Source organism: Pinus tabuliformis, chromosome 8 (assembly GCF_031772625.1).
Source record: "Pinus tabuliformis cultivar Carrire ecotype Pingquan chromosome 8, CPIR1, whole genome shotgun sequence".
Classification (NCBI taxonomy): Eukaryota; Viridiplantae; Streptophyta; class Pinopsida; order Pinales; family Pinaceae; genus Pinus; species Pinus tabuliformis.
The window spans coordinates 446,083,398-446,090,906 of NC_142294.1; positions in this window are offsets into that span (position 1 = coordinate 446,083,398).

Here is a 7,509-nt window from a genome sequence, read left to right on the forward strand (position 1 = left end):
ATATGAGATTTCTTGCAGCGAAGGGAAAAGCCCCTTTGGAGAAATGATTAAAGAGGCAGCAGAACAAGATACTGGTTACCAGCAAATAAAACAACAAATTCAGCAACCAACCAACAAAGAAAAATAGTCAGATTATGCTTTGGACGCTGTCGGACTGTTGTATTATAAGAAAAGGCTGTACGTACCTGATCAGAACAACATTAAAGTCTAATAATGGATGAGTATCATAAGAGTCATTACGCTGAACACCCAGGATATCAAAAAATGATCACTGCACTTTGAAAAGAATATTATTGGCTAGGTATGAAAAAAGATGTGGCTGGATATTTGGCATAATGTTTGGAATGCCAACAAATAAAGGTAGAACACCAACACCCAGTGGGGTTACTACAACCATTACCCATCCCGGAATGGAAGTGGGAAACCATTTCTATGGATTTTATAACAATTTTGCCTAAGTCAAGGAAGAATAATGACTCCATCATGGTGGTGGTGGACAAGTTAAGTAGGTCAACACATTTTATACTAGTACAATCTACTTATAGAGCTGTGCAGATCACCCATATTATCATGCAAAATATATTTAGATTGCATGGGCTACCAAAGACAATAATCTCAGACCATGATGTAAAATTTACATCGGCCTTTTGGAAAACATTGTTTGTAGATTTGGGGACTCAGCTAAACTTCAGCACAGCTTATCACCCTCAAACTGATGGGAAAACTGAACGGGTGAACCAGGTGTTGGAAGACATGTTAAGAGCATATGTGATGCAGCAACCAACTAAGTGGGAGGACTACCTACACTTGGTTGAGTTCGCATACAATAATGGCTATCATACATCGTTGCAGATGAGCCCATTTGAAGTATTGTACGGGCGGAAGTGCCGCACCCCCTCAAGTTGGGGTGGACCAGAAGACAGATTGATGTTAGGTCCTGAAATGCTTAAGGAAATGGAGGAACTGGTTAAAAAGATACGTACTAATCTAAAGGCAGCTCAGGATAGGCAAAAGAACTTTGTTGACCGGAAGAGGAGGTTTAAGGAGTATCAAGTCGGTGATCATGTGTATGTGAGAATTTGAGCAAAAAAGAGCACATTACAATGGAGCGGGTGCACTAAGCTAGCACCCCGATTCTGTGGACCTTTTCAGATCTTGGCTAGAATCGGGCCAGTAGCATACCAGCTCGCCTTGCCAAGTCATATACAGGTCCACAACATTTTTCATGTTTCCGTATTAAAAAAATATGTTTACGATCCTAAGCATGTAATTAGTTGGCAGGATATACAGGTAAGGAATAGCCCATGTAGATCAATTTAAATGAGTTCTGTAAAGGAAAAAACTGACTTAAGATGTTGCTTGTTACAGGTCGAACTGGAAGGAGAAATCTTGGTCGAACCGCTGAACATCCTCGACCGGAGAGAAGTAATGCTGCGGAAACGGGCTATTACCCAAGTTAAAGTGCAGTGGCAGCACTTTGGGCCTGATGAGGCCACTTGGGAAGATGAAGAACTTATGAAAAGAGCTTATCCAGGGCTGTTCATGGCTGAAAGACATCGGGACGATGTCCAATCTCAGGGGGGAAGATGTAATGCCCCGGGAAAAATTGTAAATATTTGGTTTACTGTGGTAAATATAAACTAAACTTGATATTATTATCTGTTTGGAATTTAAATATTTTTGTTTTCATTATGAGAGATAAAAAGTTTTCTTTCAAAAAGGATGGTAACTTTTCAACGAGGAAGTTGTCCTCTTGGAAAAAAACGGTTGTTGTGAGAGCAACCCTAACCACCTCCCCTAACTGGAAGGGTTTCCAGAGGAAAAGGGAAAAGGAGGAGGAAAATCTACGCTATAGGGACAGGCAAAGGAGAAAAAAGAAAGAAAAAGGAAGGCTAAGTCTGGTGATGATCAGATAGCCCTGCACACTGTGCAAGCAACTTGCAGAAGACAGTGTTCTAGCAAGTGAGTAAGGGGGAAGATTTTGGTCTCAAAAGACGAATCTCATGGATGGGCAGTTGAATTGTAGTAGACCTAGGATTAGGTGACTTTCAGGAAGATCTTTAATAGCCAGTAATACCAGGTATGTAAAGAATTCCTTGAAACAGAATAGCTGGTGAATTTTGTATTGAAACACATTTTTGTTATAGAAGGGTATGGAGGGTTCCCTTTACAGTAACCGTAGGGGTGTAATAGTTGTCTCCCTCAAGAACTATCCTTACTGTAGCACGAGTTAGTGGATGTGAAGAGTTTCCCTATATTGGAATTAGGTGATAACTGTGGGGAAAGTCTACAAGAACTGTCATTAATATATATATATATATATATAAAGTAGGAAAATTCAAAGATTTATAGCAGAATCTGAAAGGCAAGAGACCAACCCCGTAATGGGCAAAAACTTACACAGTAGGCAGCAGTTTGACTGTTAAAAAGATTTCCTCCTAAGCACGTTTGTATGCAAGGAAACATAGTAAGCTTTAAGGAAAAAAAAAACTTAGAGCCTTAGTGCGCAGTTAGCAGAACAACATTTACAAGAATCTGAGGAAAAGTTGAAGTGGCAAAGATAGTATTCGTAAGGGTTTCATTTAAAAAAAAAAATAGAACCCTTTTCTTTTCTTTTCCAATTGCATGCAACCAAGACTGTAAATGATAGCAAAGAAAAACACATATCCATGTATATATATAACAGAAGGACAAACTTGCATTTACCCAACCATATGATGGTGAATGTTTATGTTGTCGCTACAATAACCGTATAACCAGAACTCTGAGGAGTGTTATAAGCTTAAGCAAAAGAATTGTAAAAAAACGATACACATGGTAGGCTAGCCGTATTCTAGGGCTAGACCCGAAGGTGAATGTCGTCGTGCATTATAGGTTGGCCAAGCAGACAATAAGCTCCCATGTGGGAGACAGCCTACACAAAATACGTAAAGAAAAACCAAACATGCAGAACCAATACAGTGGTACTTCATGATGCAAACTGTGCATTAAAAAAAAGAATTACATTGAATTATCCATAGAAATGCCGCCATAATTCCAAAACCCTGGAGAGAAAAGCTCAAAACATTACAATAGATGTCGCATTGTGTGACAGGGTTTAGGAAAACCCATTTAGATTTAGCACACAGTAAGGCCACAAAGGCTATAACTTAAATTCAGAAGGTTTAGATAACAACAATTGTGCGCAGTATTAATAAACTGTAACAAACCAAGAAGTATCCACCAAGGTTATACCCTGTGCAGTGTCCTTAAATAAATTATTTACATAGCAATATAAGAGAAGCCCAAAGGCATAACATTATATACAAACACCAAAATATCCAGGGCCTCGGTTCGGCATAGCTACACCGAGGACAAGATTTCCCTGAATCCGGGAGGGAGCAGGGAAATCTTGTATGGCGTAAGAATTCGCCATATCTCTGTGACAAAAAATGAAGAAGTAGACGTAAGGTCTTGGGCCACATGGCCATTCCCAAAACTAAAAGGAGAAACCATTCTTTTTACCATTCGTAGAGCGAGCACATTGTCAACAAAGCTAGCATTCGACCATAAACAGGAGTGCTGCTGCTAGGGACATACCTGTTAGGCAATTTAGGAGCAGTAGGATTCGAAAGGCTGAATAGCATCGACCAGACTCCACGAGCAGATGCTGGAGGTCGGCACCACCATTCTCGACCATGGAACAAGCCAAGTAAGAAAACCCATTAGAAGATTTGAGCAAAAAACCAATCGAAATCCTGTAAGGGAGAAAGGAAAAAAAAAACGAATTCATTTAAAAATTAATTGCATGGCTCAATTCTTACCAGAAGATCGAGCTGTAATACCCAAGGCAGATTCCAAGTCTGGTGCTCGGCAAAATGAAGAACAGGTGGCATCTACACAGCGCAAAGGAGTTCTGGACGGGCTCATTGCAGGTAAGATGGAGCTGTTGCAGGGTGCTGAGAGAATTGTTTTGGAAAACTCCGTGCCTCCGAATAAACCAAGGAGGAGCCAATTGTTACAGCACATCCCTCAGATGGGCAATTGATCATCCATGCCATCGATGAAGGTGGAAAAATCGAGGGTGCGAATACCAGGGGTACCCGGACCTCACCCCTTCACGTGATAGGACCGGCAGAATTAAATTCTAGAGCCAAGTGTTAAGAGCTAGCAACGCCAGTAGTAAACCTCCGTCATATCAACTATCCACTGGAATATTTTTCGATAACGTAAAAGGAATTACGCTACCCTTTAAATTTCTAGGTTGAAGTAATGAGACCTGAACAATTAATAACATTAACAAGTGATCCTTATGGATGCACACATATTATTAAAATTACAAAGTAATCCTATGTATGCACGCTAGGATTAATATAAAGATTAACATTAAGTAAAAAAAAAATTACTATCCTGTAGATGGGTGTATTACAACATCAATTACTGATAATAATGCTTCACTATGGCCTTTGAATTCCTTCAAACTAATTTTTCAAACCAAGCTTATGCAAAAATTTATAAAAAATGACACACCTTTTTCTTTTCACTTTGTAGGAGCTTGACATTGAATCTGATTTATTTATGTAATTTTGGATCTCCAAGGTCTGAAATTTCTTCCTGCAGTAACCCTCTGAGTAATATTTCTAACTCCGCAAGTCTGATCAAGATTGGATTCTCCAATGAAGAGTTATGCCAAATCTCCCACGATGACCTGAGTATAGATTTGTTCAGTAGATCAAACTTGTATGACATGCTGCGAGTCACCATTTCAACCTTAGGTTCTGAAAATGGTACCCAAACAACTACAATCCATCCTCTTTCTGTAAATTCTTACGAAAATTCAGTCTGATGTTGAGACAGAAAGTTATGACGATTTTCCCAAGATGAACTGTTTGGAATGTAATTCGGGGGTCTGCAAAAACCCTAACTTCCTCAGACTATATCTCTGCAAATATAGCGATGCAGGATCTGAAATTTGGAGTCGAGGTTTAGACCGATTTATTCTCAAATGGGTGTTTTTTTTAGCTTTTGAAACTTCTTAGAGAAAGCATTATAGTGAACATTCGACGATGACCTGTTTTAGATGAAATTCTGGAGCTTGCAAAAACCCTAACTTCCTCAGATCATATCTCTGAAGCTATAGCGAGACAAGATATGAAATTTGGACCTAAGGTTTAGCAAGATTTCATCTTAATGCTTCTGAAGCATTATAGAAAAAAAGTTATAGCAAACATTCCACGATGACCTGTTTGGAGTAGCAAAACCCTAGAATCCAAAGCTCTAATACCAAATGTTGTGAAACTAGCTCACGAAAAGATAGAAAAGATAGATCAACGCCTTATAATTCACCCTCATTAAGGGGGCAACCTCCTTTACATTACACAAATGAATAATTCTTGGATGATACAAATGATAAAACCTCCTTTCTATATATAGGAGTCTAAGGGGTCACAATATAACCAAGCCGACCTAACAATAATAATACAAAGGCACAAAAATAACAATAGTGGGATTCTCTGGGGCACAATCATAACAATAAGGGATATAATGACAATAGTATTGGGAGAATCACTAGTATTATAGGGACCTAACACCTTCTCTCCTGCGGGTTTATCAGCCAGATAGACCTTCAGCTCTGATACCAATTGTTAGAAAATTATATATTAGAGTGCAATGGAACACAAAATATTACAGAAATATAAACACAGAAAACACATAAAAAGAAGAGATACAAAGATATACACGGTTCACCTAATTTGGGCTATGTCCATGGAGAAACAACTAGTCCTTCTTTTTATATTATCCAGCAAAATGAAGAGATACAACCTACAACAGATTTGATGTAATTCCCTCTTCACTCTCACAGAATCCCCTATATCTTTCTCACTCAGAATACACATCTACATAGCCGCAATACAATTCCCTCATATATAGAGAAGGGTTTCCTTCTATGGAAAAGAGGCCTAAATTAAACATAAATTCTATCATCATATTTCCACCTAATGATTGTCTAGATTGACTACGAAATTACAACGTTTTACAAGGCCCATGAACCCCCTTGGCAGAGTGCATAAACGGGTAGCGTTGCCACCACATTACAAAGTGGGGTCCAATGCGGTGATACCTCTGAATAAATAAGATAATCAAGATCCACACGCAACATTGACCATGAATAACTACACCCTCTCTTGAGCGCATGAGTGCATCATGAAGGAATGAAGCATATTAATTCATCCCTTCGACATGCGACAATGTGCTCTCCTTTTCCTTCAGCGCATGGGCACATTGTCAAGGCTCGAATCCTTGTCAACCTCATCCTTCGTCCCTTCAGAGTGCAAAAGTGAACCCTCCCTATCTCCTTGAATGCATGGGTGTACACAGAAGACCTGAAGGCCCATCATTCCATCCCTTTGACCCTTCGAGGTGTGCGAGTGAATGCTAGATGATTTTTCCTCTTTCTTGAGTGAAATGCAAAGCCTTGAACGAACATGTATATCCCTTATTGCTTTGAAAGTGCACTCTCCTAAGTTGCATGCTCATTTTCTCATGAATGCAAGTTATTTTATGTTTTCATTAATAATTTTTCATGTTCTATGGTCTATGATGGGTCTTGGTGCGTGATTTACAAATATTGTTGCATAGTTAGGTTGTTTTAAGTTGATATTGTCACTATGAGTATGTTTCCCTAAACATTTGTTCTTGCTACAAGTATTACTACCTTTTCACCATCTGTTGGAGCCATGCCACCTCACAAATTGACTTCCAAATAACCTTCAGAAGCAAGCATTGATGAACCTGTAGAAGTTACAAATCCAAATATTCCCGTATATACAAATACATAGTGATTTATTGATAAGGATACAAAGGTCACATGGAGCAAGATTTATAACACATTCATGTAGGAAAGGTTTGCTGAGGAATTAGAAGATTTGGCATTTGCATGCATACATCAACATAAAGAATTCTAGGATGCATAGGATCCCATGCAAATTCCTAGCTATACAATATGCAGAGGTGATTGAATGGATCATTACAAATATGGATGACTCTCACCTTGTGCTACCCAATGAGAGTGGAAATCATCTCGCCACCTATGCTGGTTAAGATATGTAGTCATACTATAATATTACAAAGCGTAATGAACATGAAAATGAAAAATTTTACAGAATATGGAAAACCCTCAACACTAGTTACATGATAAAATCATGGTGTCGAGATCCTGCCAAGTTTCTCCATCACCAATCCACAATCTATCAGGAAAAGATTTTCAGAGACGTATATAAGTACTTGATATCCATGTATTGTTGGTTGTATGGGCTTAAGAACGTTGAGGTGTTTCAATAGAATTGGATATACATGCTCAATATAGTGGTGACCCATGGTAAAATTTTCAATTGGGCGGATATCTTGTCATTTGAGTTGCAACGTCAGGTGGGGTAGGAAAAAGTATCTTTATGGGCGTACCTTGCACCAGAATTTTACATGTATGTATTTCTATTAGATGGAATCTGCACATATTATGTGTTCTTGGGG